A 14,962-nucleotide genomic window follows, 5' to 3' on the forward strand; every position below is an offset into this window, starting at 1 on the left:
TTTAAGACGGTAGGTTTTGCACCACCGATACACCATAGCTTTCTTCGAAATAGGTCCAACACGACGATTTCCCATGTAAATGTATACGAACATTCATCAGAGGCCATTGTAATGCCGTCTCGCGCGCCGCACGCAAGAATTTATTTCGACTTGGCTCGTTTATTGCTTATCATGGAATCCTTGGAAAAGCGTCGATAGTATGGGGCACCACGCACGATCACTACATCGCTGACACCTCCCCTTCCTCGTTTGTGATTCAATACGTAATCTACGATGCTTTCGTGGCAAAGTTGGCGATACTTGGCGATAAATCGTTTCGTATGCGAAATACCTGAAATTGCTTTTATAGCAGGTGACAAGAATGTAATTATTTTTTTTATTTTCTTTTCTAGATATATCTTTAACAAATAATTACAGAAATCTTTATTTGTTAACATTTGATAACACCATGAAACGATATTTAATTAAAATCGAATGTATACTGCATAATGAACGAGGTGATTCAATTTTCCATACTATTATTCGATTAAGTTAATGTAATTTGATATAGCGATATATATATATATATATATATATATATATATATATATATATATATGTATGTATGTATGCAATATTAAAGGATTCTACAAAACAAATAATATTTCTCTGAATTTTGTGTTTCAGATTCCAAGGGATTGTATATTTTTCCTATTTGTGGAAAAACACCAAAAAAAAGTAACCTGATCTCTTCACCAGATGTGATCGGTAATTATATTTATTTACTTCTACATAAAGAATTTGTTCTAGCATACTCGTACCCAGATTCGTTCATTTGTTGCGATATAAGCCATGCTTGTTTGATAAATTATTGTAGTAGCGGCAAAACGGGTTAAATATTAGAATATTGAAAGAGAAAATATTCTATTCGTCGAAAATTTATCTCAATCGACACATAATGCGATTAAGTTAGAAATTATTATCCAGCTTAGTACTGATATATCTCACAATACCAAGATAATTTCTATTATTCAGAGCGAAAGTAAAATTAACACGTACATGTCTATTCAGTTTTCATTATATTAATAGTTATTTTTATAGAATCTGTTTGTGCTTTATTTATGAATTATCTAAAAGAATCTACCCCGTAAATGTCGTAATCTTTAATTTACATCGTATCCCTATTAGCATTGTATATCTTTCAAATTACATAAAATTACATACTGAATCAGATCCGAAATATTTATACATACCAGGTATGTAAATATGAAACCGGAATTTTTGTATAGAAAATACACGTTTATTGTATGAAAATGATTAAAAATATTTTATTCGAAGTATTACCCATCGCTAGCTATACATTTTTCCCACCTGTCTGGCAATTGGTGGATGCCACGCCAAAAAAACTGTCGCTCTTTTGAGGCAAACCAGTCATCGAGCCATTTTCCTACATTTTCGTAAGAAGTGAAGAAAGTGCGTGTCCCATCGATGCAAATAAATAGTAATCGAACGGAGCCAAGTCTGGCGAGTAAGCCGCGTGCGAAAGTATTTCCCAACTGAACGCTTCGATCGTTTCCTTGGCCGGTTTTGCTGTATGCGATGGAGCATTATCATGAAGCAAAATTACTTTGTGTTGCCCTTTTTGATATTCTGGTCGTTTTTCACGCAAAGCTTGATTCAAATCGAGTTGTTGTTGCGTTTGAGCGTCATCCTCATCCAACAATGCTTGCAATTCGCTGTCTTGAAACTTTTTCGGTGGTCTTCCACGTTCTTCGTTCCTCACGTCAAAATTGCCACTTCTGAATTTTTTAAACCACTCGAAGCACTGTGATTTACCAAGAGCATGCTCACCGTAAGCTTCGACAAGCATTCGATGCGATTCTGCAGCAGTTTTCTTCAAATGGTAACAGAAAATCAATGCTGTCCGCAAATCGTAGTTTCCAGGCACAAAATTTGACATGTTCAACGCTATTACAAACTATGCTGTTGTACGAAACTTGTATTGTTCTGAGTCGAAAATATTTGTGAGATGTCAACAAAGACTTTTGGCATCAATGACGCAGTTTAGTGATAACTACATTATCAGCTACGGCCATCTATAGGCAAATTCCGGTTTCATACTTACAGACCTGATATATATGTATAAATCTCACGATTTCTTAAGAAACACACTTCGAAGCAGGCTTATCAAAAACTCATCACGATATCAAACTCATCCTTGGTATTTTCCTTATAATGAGACGAAAATTCCTGAAATTTTCGGGTCACGCTAAATTTAAACAATTATCCTCCTGTTCATAAATATGCGCATAAGTTCCATTGATGGGGCAAGAAACACCACCGCGTGTCGATATCATTAGGAATACTTCAGCCCTAATTGGATTACAACGAATTTCATCGACAGACTTTGGTAATTCGATTAGCATCTCAAACACCAAACCCATGTATCGAACAGCCATTTCACCAGGTGGACGGCACCGTAATTATTCAGATCGCGTTTGTCACGCGGACAATCGCACGTATAACGCGACCCAGAACCCGTTAATTAAATGTTCTTTGTATCTTTTATCAATTTTTAACCCATCATCGATTACGATCGTCCGCTTTCGTTTGCATCTGCGTATCATTTATCGAGCACCTGCTTTGCTCGACCTCGTGATACCTTGGTCTGATGACGATCGAAATCGTGTTTCTTATGGTAGCATTCACATCTGATAACTTGGAAAAATTGATATCAATTCTTCTATCGTGCATTTTTGAAGTTCATGGCCCTTTTTGCGGTCTTCGTTTAATGTAGTCTGATTTAATCTTGAAGAAAGGTTTCGTTTAAAATGTTGTTTCCATAAAGAGCCAATGCGATGGGTCGTATCTTTAATTCTCGTTCCACGCACGAAACTATCAAAAAGATGAAAATGATCGAGCTTATTCCTTAAAACGTCAGCATTTACTTAACTTTTATTCTCAATTGTAAATTGCACTACAGTTACTAGTTTTGCAGACTGATAATCTTTAAAATCTTCAATATCAAATGGCTTTGGCGAATATTATCATTAATAATAATATTACAACTGAACAAATTCGTTATTGAAAAAGTGATCTTTATCGTAAGTTTAAAAAACATATTCAAATTATTTGAAATGTTTAAAAAGCATCCACGTACAATGTGTTTTGTAGTAAGTATCATTGTCAAGAATTACTGTATATAGGCACAGAAACGAATCGAAAATATAAAAAAAGGTTACTAACACAGAGTTCATTTTCAATAAGATGAATATAAGTTTCGTCTATATTGAGCTATCAATAAACATACCATGATTATCTATAAATCAATGCAGAGAAAATTTGCATTTTCACAAAGTTCTTTCAAAAGGATTATCCTACAAACTTACAATTAGTAGCTTAGCAATTTAGTCAAGTGCACGTACGCCCGAATAATCATCAAATTCGATTTTCTTTGAAACAAAGCTACGAGTCAAACAATTTTATTTTGTTATTTATAGAAAGTTATTTTATCTTCGATTATACCGCTCACTGTTTTCTACGTGCGCTGTTCACAAAGAAAGGAGTTAGACCACGTGATCGACGTTGTCAACGAATGTGGCTGTCGTCGAGAACGAAATGCTGCGCGTTGCGTGAAATAACGTCGCTCGAGGACCGTTAGCAAGGCCCTCGATAATGGTCGAAATTTGCATAGGGGACGTTCGTTCATTATTCAAATCGAATTATGTCAGCCGATTGACACGTTCTCAGGTGGTGGCTTTTGAAATTGGTGACGCGACCGCCGGGGGTCCTCCACGCGCGAGACGTCGTGAGAGAGTAGCGCATTTGCATACGGAATTGAACTCTTCCATTCGTCGACCCCCCTCGTCCGCGCTCCAACCAAATTCAGGAACAACCCGAGAGAGAAAAGAGACCGACACATTTCTTTCAGACGCACTCGCTGTACGGTGGTTGCTTAGAAAATTATACCTACGAGGTTTTGGTTGTCACGTGGTGGGTTTTCGATTTGAATCGTTTTTGCATCGTGTATTTGATTCGAAGGAGAAGGGTATGAGGTGAGAATTAGAGAAAATGGTAATTGATGACATTACATCTAAAGGAAGTGAATCTGCTTGGTTAGTTTCTTTTATTTTGATGAAGTTGATGGCAATGATATTACATTGATTACAGTGGTTGAGTTTGATAATGAATCGTAGAATTTCTTTTAGGTGGAGATGGGATATATTTTCCGTGAAGGATTATATATTATCTCTGGAATTTTGGAAATTTATAACACAGAGCATATCAATATCTTATTAGATACATCTTAAGATTAGATTTTACTGTATAAATTGGTAATATTATCATAAATCGTAATTGGTCAAATTTTGATAAATTGTGACAAATTCCAATAGGTTTCCCAAATTTGGTAAAATTTATATTACGATCGAAAGAAGATATTTTAATAAAATTAAGTAACATAGAAACAATCTATTTGAAACGTGAAACGAAAGCGGTATTAAATTTTCTTATAAAACTTAAAACTTATGAACGTAAACTCTTTTCTTCGCAAATAATGTTCAGAAACTTCATGTTTTTTTTATATATTTTCTTATGTTTCTCACATATATATTGTGATATGTACAACACTATATAACCTGAAGTAAAGAAAATTCTGATAAAAATTGAAAAGACAAGCGAGTATAAAACGAAGAAACGAAGAAATCATTACGCTCTTCCGATCCTTCATGTCGTCTTATACCTTTAACACTTGTCAAGTAATCTCCGCAATATTAATTTGTGTATTTTAAATATCTTTCGTATAATCAATCTCGTAAGAATATTTCATTCGAAATATTCATTTAATCGTCACAAAGTTCTTAGATTATTCCACCTCTCCGATATATCAACGACAATTTAATTTCCTATTGCACAACTGTATTATGAAAACTTAAGTAAGAATATATCTCAACAGTTTGGTTTACGAAACGTATCTCTTACAATGAACTAAAAGAACAAAAAAATCGAAAGAAATTACCGTCATCGTGATGAATTTGCAAGATCGTGCGACTAGCGATCTTTCATCTATTGTCCTGCTTCCAAGAAGTGTCTGCATGATGTTAATTAATGTAAGGGAGCAGCGTAATAGACACACATATAATACACGCTTGTCTGATCTCGATCCGCGATCTTGATATCATTGTTTGTCTGGAATTGCATATTCAATAGCTTCGAGAAACAATTATAACTGTTATCTGTCTTAAGCTTATTCATAGCTGTCTCAATCCCATTCCGCATTTGCAAGCGCGGAAAATTCTAGATACTGTATACTCTATGCTTTCGTACAATTAACCCCTCTTTCTTACATGGCAGTAACTAACTATTTACTCAAAGTTTTCTCTTTCTCTATTTTAATCGTTATTGCAAATACGCATTATAACAGTGCAATCAGAAATTTTATCGCGTTTATAGGAAATTATCGAATAAGAACAGATGTTTTAAGTTTGTCCGAATAGTTCGATAGAAGATTTTGATAGAATTATTAATGGTCGAATGTTGTTCATTATCAACAGATATGTTTAAAACCAGCCACAATTTTTAATAATATTTTTCTAATATCTTGAAGAATATGTCAATATTTCAGTTCTAGTAGAATTTTCTTAATATGGTAGTATCTTTTATTATCTTATCGAATATAAATGAAAATATAATAATAAAGAAAGTGTATAAACGTGTTATGCAAATAGTGAGAAACAATATTAAATAAGAAAATAGACGTAAAAATTCAAACACTTTAATTATCAATTATGATATACACGTAATAGTTTCACTCGACCATTACAATAAAACGTGATTTAAAAGATACGAATTACTAGATGCATTTATAATCTCAGGAACTAAAATTCTTTTCGATTATTAAAACAAACAACGTTATATATCTCAGATAAGATTATCTATTTCCAATTTACTTTAAACGTTAATACATAAAAAAACGAATTTAAATCTTGATTATACTCTTATTATAGGTACTTGGAATAATCCTACAAACTTTTATTTGTAAAATTAATAGATATGAAATTCATGTTTTATACAATTCATTTAAGAAATCATTACGATAACTACTTACTATATATCAATAGACTATAACATTATATGATTGCTATTATTAGTAGCTAAGATCATTGATTATTAATATTCTCGGTGAATTAAATTTAGTATGGTATTATATTACATTCAATGCAATAGCAGATCTTTAATTTATTAATTTTTCACTTTCGACTAAATAATATTGCGTTTCAATGAAATCTGATTGCTTTGACATGAGTTTAAACTCTTTCGTTGTACGATTACCATTGTCGAAGCGAGCCTAGCATACTATTTATCTGCAACACCCGCGCATTACGTTCTATCAGGAAGTAGAGAGGCAAGCAGATACGTTGACACGTGCATATATTAGGAGGCAAACATCTGTCGGTGGGCAAAGCGTGATAGACGGCCCTAACAGGGTCGTACAATAGTCGAATGGCACCTTGAGAGCTTGGAGGTCGGTACACCCGGAAATGTTTCAAGGTTACGCGTGAAAGATCTTGGAAAAATAATTTATTTCATCATTGTCAGCCTGCCTTCGATGTTGATCACTCGACATGAAATAAAGTGAAACTTACTTTGGAAAGAGATTTGTAAATAACGCTTTTGTCAGTAATTTTGTTTAGTTTAATAGATCCGAGAGATTTAGAATAATTAAATAATTTGTCCATAATAGCTTTGGAAATTGTTACAACTGTTAAAAATAAAAATACATTAAATATTTAATTTTTGTGGTACAAACTTTTGATATTATTTTTGTAGAAATAAAAAGAAAAACATTTTAGTTGTCATATATCAATGTTATATAATAATAGTATTATATATATTATAATACCAATTTTTTTAGTACCATGATATAATATTTGTATAACTAACAGAAACATATCATTCCAAATTCAATAGTTTACTCAATTCATTTGTAAACCAAATTTTCCAGGAAAAGATTTCATTGTACTAAAATATTTTTTTAGACGAATAAAAGATAATGAAACAATAGAGAGAGAGGGTGGTGAGAAATCACATAAAAATTAATTGATAATTATGATAATGGTTACATAGTAAAAAATTATCAACCTTCTAAAATAATCGTCAATTCTCATATTTATCAAAATTATAATAATTCTATATTACTTTAGATTTCGAGTAGATAATGTTACGCTCTAATCACAGAGATAATTAACGGAAGCGTTTCGCCATAAACAGGTAGATGGGAGATGCCTAACGGGACGGTAGAAACTTATAGTGCCATTTATTCTACCCTTTTTCTTACAACGTGAGATACGTCGAATCAAATGATTTACATATAATAACTCTAGTTGCCCATCTGAAAGAAATAGCTCCAATTATGCGTATACTCAGGCACGTATCTGCAGGGCATTAAAAAAAGTTAACTAGTACGATTTGATTACATTAGAATAAATTAAAATCAAACTCTAAGAACGATATATCATAAATGTATCAAATACAATGTTTTTTTTCTTAAAATATCAAATTACTTTTAATGCTTTACTTCGGTAATTAATAGTTTCTCTATTACCGACGCGTATATTGTGTCTTAGCAATTGTTACAATTGTTATATTTTTACTTCATCGATTGTTTATAGTTATCTTGGCTTGAAAGGAAAGGTTCGATACTATTACTTGTTAATTTTTAATAATTGGTTCGTCTAAATAACGGTTAACAACAAAGAGTGTAAGAGAAGTATTGCTCATAAAAAAGTACATCACCCCTGGGTCGTATTGCACAACGATACACTAACAATATTAGTGAATTGATAAAAATGGTATATTATGGATCACAAATTTCTTCCCTACATTTTTACAATTTTTTGCCAAATTGGATAATCAAATAATCTGTAATTCGTTCAAAATTTCATGTGCAAGGTCACTTATTAATACTAGTAGCTTGTAATTTGTTATTAGTAAAAAAAAACAGGTACTCTTTTCAGCACTTTGTTTAAAGAAGTAGGAAATATTTATTTCGATCTGTTATGCATTAACTTTCGATGCGGAAACTACAACCGAATCCGTATGGCATTTCCTCGAAATGGTATTTCATTTTGGTGGAACAGATCCTCCAAGTTGCGAATCATTCGGAGCTAAATTTATTCCTCGAGGAAGACCAAAATCCTTAAATTTACTGCTTCGATCTTACTTCGGTCCTTACAGAATCCCCACGGTAAACGAGATTCGATGAGACCATGTACCAATGAGATCGATAGTCTCTCCCTACGGATAGTACTGGCTTCCACGCCTGTAAGCATGCAACTGGAACTACTCTTGCGTATAGAGATCTGTTGCCTGAAAGGATGCTGCCATCTTGTTCAGTTGCGCCGGTACGATCATATTACAGGCGTTACAGAAAAATTCTATCGCGAAAAAATTATTTGAAAAATATTGTGAGAATGATAAACGGTACGTTTCATCTTTAATCGATAATTTTACGGAATAGCCGGAAATTTGATTTAACGTATGTATATTAGAAATTTTATATTATATCATATTCTGAGATGTTTACAAAGTAAAAAATAAAAAGCAGAGATTTCACTCGCTTCAGTTTCTAAGAATTTAAATAGATTAAACTTGTATAAATAAAAGTTAATCGGCGTCAAACTTCTCATATCGTTACAGGACTAAAAATTCTGAAATCAAGTTTCCATCTTTTGAAACTTCTTTTTTCACCAACTCAAATAAAATATTACTTTTCAGTCGCATCGAGTGCAATAAAATATCTTTATTCATACAATATTCATTTTTACAAGTAATCATTATATGGTACGTAGTAGTAATATGTATGCAATACCAACAGTAGACATGCTTTGAAAATATTTAAAAATTCCAACAGAAAGCTGAAAAGATAAGTAACCAAATATTTCAACTAAATCTAATCTGTTCAACGACAAAGCAAACGATCAACCTATAAACCAAGTCATCCCTTGAATAAAAATTTGTATAATCGTGTAATTTGAAAATTGATAAAAACTAATATTTTATTTTCTCTAATAATTTTCGATAAAAATGGAACAACGAATTAAAATACAACGTGCCCATACATAAAGAAACTATCGTATTTGTGAAATTGTACAGTTGATAAATTAATTCCACTTCTCCAGTTAACAGGTTAAGCAACCAAATCTCACGAATCGATAGATGCCAATATATCAAAATCCATACACGAATCTTCGTTGGAACTGCAAGTTGTTGCACAGACAGGGTCTAGACGCGGGGCGCAACAAACTCGGTTAACCCCGAGTTACGATTCATCCCTCGACTTTTCCTACGTTCTTGGTGCTCGCGTTCACGAGAAGTACGTGGAAGAAGGCGGATGAATGCTCGTGGCTCGGCAGGGATGTTAAATCGTGCGGTAAATTCGCTTGCATTTCACTCTCTGCCGAAGCAGTCCCAAGTAATACGTCGTCCTCGCCGTCGTCGTCGTTCCCGTCGTCATGGAAGGCGTAAGAGGAACTTGGAGCTATTGGAACGGGGTCGAGTCGAAGGTCTGGAGGACGACACGAGGGGTATGGGCGATAGAAGTAGAGGGTGGGTTCGAAGTCTGATCAGTTTATAAGCGCACATTGAGTTATTGGTAGCTCATCTGCCCCGTCGATATCCGACTGGATGGCTGTTCTCCGTGCTCTCGCTGGCTCTTCTCTTCTGCCACGAAAAGAAACCTCTCGCGGACAAAAAAACTTCGATTCCTTTGTTGTTTCGTGTATAGATAGACGATATTAGTTGTTTTATTCAGCTCGAATTATATATAAGAGGCTGAGAATTATGAAAATACCGTAATAGATTCTTTTGTAAGCATTATAAATTATTAAAATGATTCATGTTTTGTATTTGATAGAAGATATAATTGGGATACTGATACAAAAATTGATGCGAAGATATGAAAATTATTTTTATGAAGATAAAACGGTGATTACGTCAATGAATTATTGATGTATAGAAAGTCGTTTTAGGTCTGTCGTGTTTAGATCGCGAAATGCGTTCTTGTATAATATTTTCTGATTTTTTAATTCATAAATACAAAAACTGTCTGGCAAGATTTAATTTCCTCGATATTAATTTATTCTGCTGCAAGACAAAACTGTAACTGTAATTCAACCTAATAACTCAACCAATAATTCGACCAAATAAATAAATATATATCCACGTTATTTATTTGATTTGCTGTCATGAACAGGATTATTGGAAATAGATATTATAATTTCATGGTTGCTATTAATATGCATAACACACGGAAATCATGAAAACGTGACATGCCGGATACAGCATGCCGGAATCAGAATTTTCTAATGCCTAAGTACACTATGCTAATTTCGATACTTTATCATAACGTCACTCCAACCGTGATAGTTTTCTTTCTACTTTCTCGTTTACCACTTGTCCATATCGATAAGCTATCAGATGTCGTTGCAAGAACCCAATGAAGTGCATCTACTTTACCAGACCAATGATCTACGGGTAAGAATTGCAGATATCCTGTCTTGTACGATCAATCGATCGATACAAAGATGACCATATAGTAATGAAATATTCTGAAAAATTTTCTGGTTTGCTTTATAAAATGTTTTTGAAGAACATAACTACTCAAAAAAATAGAACATATTTTAAATCAATTTACAACTATTTCCATGTATATAATTGTCATTATATCGATAGAATAATAATCCCTTCACCAAAATGACAAACAGAAATGTAAAATATTATTATTAATACTTCACTAACGGGGTACTTTTAATATTTCGTTCTACTCGGTCGTTCGAAAAGTTTCTTTCGTTTTATAAGAAAATAATGGATGCACAACATTTTTCGTTTTATATTATTTTATCGAATTACGTATGATCCATTTTGTTCTATCAAGACAAAGATCACAATGTTCGACAGATTAGGTTTCATGTTTATATAAAGAGGTATCGTTGTAAAAGACGTGTCTGTAAAAGAAAGAAACTTATCGGACAACCTAATATATTTTTGAAAATCAAATGCAGATACCGATATAAAAACTTAACGATTTATTAAAAGATTCCAAAGGCCCTTGATTGTTATGTGTACATTGTTTAGTTAATATCATTTAAATTGCATATTATTGGAGGAACGTATTATATCTCATATTTGCACATTGTAATGTGATTATTTCATATAAGACATTACTCAACGTGTCGCGTCGTTAAATTGTTGACAGAGAAAGACTTTCTTTAAACGAATTATCTAGTAGTTCCAGTATATTTTTCAAACAAGTCTCGCCAATTATCCAGCCTCGGAAAATATCCATTTTCTTATCGATAAAAACCCAGACAGATGATAGGAAATAATTTTAGCCAGTTAAACGAACTTTCGAAGCCGTTTGTTATAAACAGTAACTCTGACATATTTGTCGAAAAATTACATTTCGAGACGCGTTGCTGCTACTAAAGTACTTTGTCTCGAGTCGATCGCAAGATAAAAATATCGAGAGATAAATAAAATATCGAAAGATTAATAACTCGTGGCGATCTGCTAAATCAAATCTGCGAGGCACGTAAATGGAGCACGATCCTCGAAGCAGTTTCTTATTTTTGAATCGTGACAAGATACGAATGTACTTGGACTGATTAGATCTTTGACAAAAGAGATCAAAAAAGTATGTCATATGTCGCGACTGAGACAGTTATTTTATGGAAGAAACAAAAATGTACGAGCGAACGGCTAAAATGAAGCATATTATACGGGCAAACAGCGATATTAAGAATTTTTTCGCCCGGTGAGATTGCTGAAGCTGTACATAAAATAGAGCTCGATACATTAGCTCCGCGATTACGAGTATCGATACGCGAGGGGTGACTCTTCCCGGTTTACGAGGTCATTTTTCTTATTGTTTTCCCAGACTGACGAGAAAAAAGAGGAGAGCCTTATTCCTGTTTCTATTCTCGTACGACGTAGACGTATAAATTTCACTGGAGCGTTGTATTGAATTGCAAATATTTGATTGAATTCGACTATAATGGGCGGGAGTAATATTAATATTCTTCATTCATCAGAATCCTCGTATTTATTCCATTAGTCTTTTTCCTTCATAGAATAAATACGTCGCCGACGTACGTAATACGTACTACAATGCCACTTACGTATGCAAAACCCTCAATTACTTAATATGTCGTCGGCAATCGATCAGTTTCTCACGAATTTTGCTACGTAACCAAGCCCAGACAAGTAGAGACCAATATACATACATATGTATGTAAAATAGTCGTAGCTTAAATATGAACTCCAATTTAGTTTCTTATATTCGGGCTCTTCATTGTCATATAAAGAATTTTGTATAAAATATGTATATGTATCCATTATGAGATTGCTGCTAAAATATATTTATTATGAGAGGTCATTTTTTCCAAAAGTTTACTTTAAATAGAAAATACTAAAAGAATTTTATTACTGGATAGTACTTACAGCAAAGGATTTTTTTTTTTTTTTTTTTTTTTTGAAAATTTGGTTTATTACTATTGAGATTTTATTACTATAGGGATCTTTGATAAAGTTCTAAATATCTAAAGAAGATTAGTTGGCAGCTCAATTTATTCCTATGTAAAAATATCATTTCCTTCATTCATTGAACTGAAAAGAAATCGAAGAATACTGATAACCTTCAAACACTATTTAAAATAAATCGATCCTCATACCTGTTTATTGGATTGGGGAATTCCCAATGAAAAAGTATCTTTCATTTGTAATCTTTATTATTAAAAAATAGGATGAGATAGATTTGATAAGATAAGATAAGAGAGTTGTGAAATCCTTCTCGATAAAAATAACATAAGTTTACCAGACAATTGTGATAATTCCATCCTTCTAAATACTCATACTTCGTTCTTCTCGGATACCTCAGATATCTCGATATTGTCGGTTTTCTATCCAGTCAACGCTACGTTACGACATAACAACTAAAATTCTAATACATGTTATAAACTCAAAAATTGTGAATAAACCGAGCAAAACATCTTACAGTCGCAACAAACGAGAACATCTTCTCGTTGCCTTCCTAGAAAATGAAATCGAACGTATTAATGTGTCGATTTCAGTTTCATCGACGCATAAGTTTCAGTAGGGTGAATCCGATGTTTACGATGCGCTGTTCTCGCTCCACATTGGCAAGAAAAACGCGAGAAAAGATGGAATGATAGGTTTGTGCGGCAGCAGCCTCGTGAATCCCGCGGATATAACTTCCTATTACCGAACCGTGGCTCCGCGATCCGAATGGAGGTTGGTCGGGGTTTGAGGGGGTGTCCCGTGTGCCAAAGAAGAGGCGTGCATTAGGAGATTGTGTTCGACAGTTGTTTACGACTAGCACCTAACCACCTTCTTCCTCGCCTAGCCTTTTGTGTCTCGAAGCGTACGCTTGGATCTACGCGCGCGAGGGTTTCTTTTATCTCGTCTCTAGCTCCGTGTAGCTTCTCTTCCTCTTGTAGCTTCCACGGTCCTCAGAACCGTGCCAAGACACGGCAAAGGCGTGTATTTACATCGTTGCGCTCGCATAACTCTGCCCGACAAACTGGCGAACCTCTTCGTTCTCTTTCCACGATCATTTCGTTCCTTCGTCCTCGCGAAATCTCCGGTAGTACTTTTGCAAATGTTTTCTATTGTATTTCGATTTCTTCTGTTTGAATGTTTGAAGGTGGTTCGTACTTGTTAGCTATGCTAGCGTTAGAGATGAGCTCATAGCCGAGGACAAATTTATTATCAGGGCAATTTTACATAATAATTTATTAGATAATGGTATTAGTGAGCTGACGAGTTACAAATTGTAGATTATATAGATCTCCCTTTCCAATTTTATAATTTTACGTTCAACAGGATGATTAAACGACCTGTTCTGAAACAATGTTGTATGATTTGTTGTTTCTTGAATTAACACGTTCAAACCAGAGTAGCCCACCGGCGGGTTACAATCTGCATTTTTATCTGGCACACCTTCTTTTTTTACCATTCTCGCCATTTATGTTTCCAATTTTAATTTATAAAAATGTAATTTAACGAAAACGGATAAAATGCAAGTGTTATCGGCTTGGACCCATTAATGTTAAGATATTCGTAAATATATCGACATTTGTTATGAAATTATAATGGCTTACAAATATTTCTAGCGCTAGTAGTATGATTAGTGGATAGACATTGATTATATGTAGCTCTTTTTATTTAATTCCACTCTGATGATTGTTATTTGAACTTGCGTTATACAATTAAAACAATTAAAACGTTATTTCTACATATAATCCTATACGATTATATCATAATTCATAATTATTTTTATCATCAATACTTGAGCAACCTTGCCAAGCAAATTATAGATAATATCTCGTGTTTCGAGTTACTTTATCAAAAAACTAAAGCCACGTTACCAATTGTCAGTGAAAGTAAAATACATGTCTCGTAAACATTTAATATATATGGTAATGTAATAACGTTGTGAATGTAACAATTGACAGCGAATATAATAATTGACAGTGAAGGATAATTACACTATTCAAGCCTTTTTACTATAAATAGAACATAATCAATGAATTGCAGGTTAGAAATATATTAGTTCCGGCGACAGGTTTAATTTCCTTCTTCCAGTTCCCATGTCCTCGTGTCTCTGCCAGCAGATTACAAACTAGCAAATCCTATCAATATTCTAAATTGCCTGATATGCAGACTGTACATAGTAGTCTTACTGATAATCAACTAACTGGTCTAGGATGGTTTTTCTTTTTCCTCCTCGTTTCCTTCTCAACCCTCTTCGACCATTAAAACACGCTTATCCTCGTAACAGAGTCGAATAAAACTCGCTCAACGCATATATCAATCTGTTTTATTCAAACTATCCTGTTGAGCATATTTAAGAGATGTTTCGCATGACCCAGTTGATAGTGGAAATGTGAGTGTTAAACGTAAACGA

At 33.6% G+C, this 14,962-nt stretch overlaps 1 protein-coding gene and 1 long non-coding RNA gene across 2 annotated transcripts in view; one reads left to right on the forward strand and one right to left on the reverse strand.

Annotated features, from left to right (window-relative positions):
* The window catches only part of LOC138180715 (UPF0489 protein C5orf22 homolog), a 509,128-nt gene that overhangs the window by 115,288 nt on the left and 378,878 nt on the right, over positions 1-14,962 (reverse strand). The gene's annotated exons all lie outside the window — the stretch shown is intronic.
* The window catches only part of LOC138180720 (uncharacterized), a 102,348-nt gene that overhangs the window by 57,736 nt on the left and 29,650 nt on the right, over positions 1-14,962 (forward strand). Inside the window, exon 2 of the long non-coding RNA XR_011173360.1 lies at positions 667-747. This is a non-coding gene — a long non-coding RNA (uncharacterized LOC138180720). The remainder of the gene's footprint in view (positions 1-666; positions 748-14,962) is intronic.

The sequence above is a fragment of the Bombus flavifrons genome, chromosome 1 (genome assembly GCF_040668555.2).
Source record: "Bombus flavifrons isolate JBK064 chromosome 1, iyBomFlav1_principal, whole genome shotgun sequence".
Taxonomy (NCBI): Eukaryota; Metazoa; Arthropoda; class Insecta; order Hymenoptera; family Apidae; genus Bombus; species Bombus flavifrons.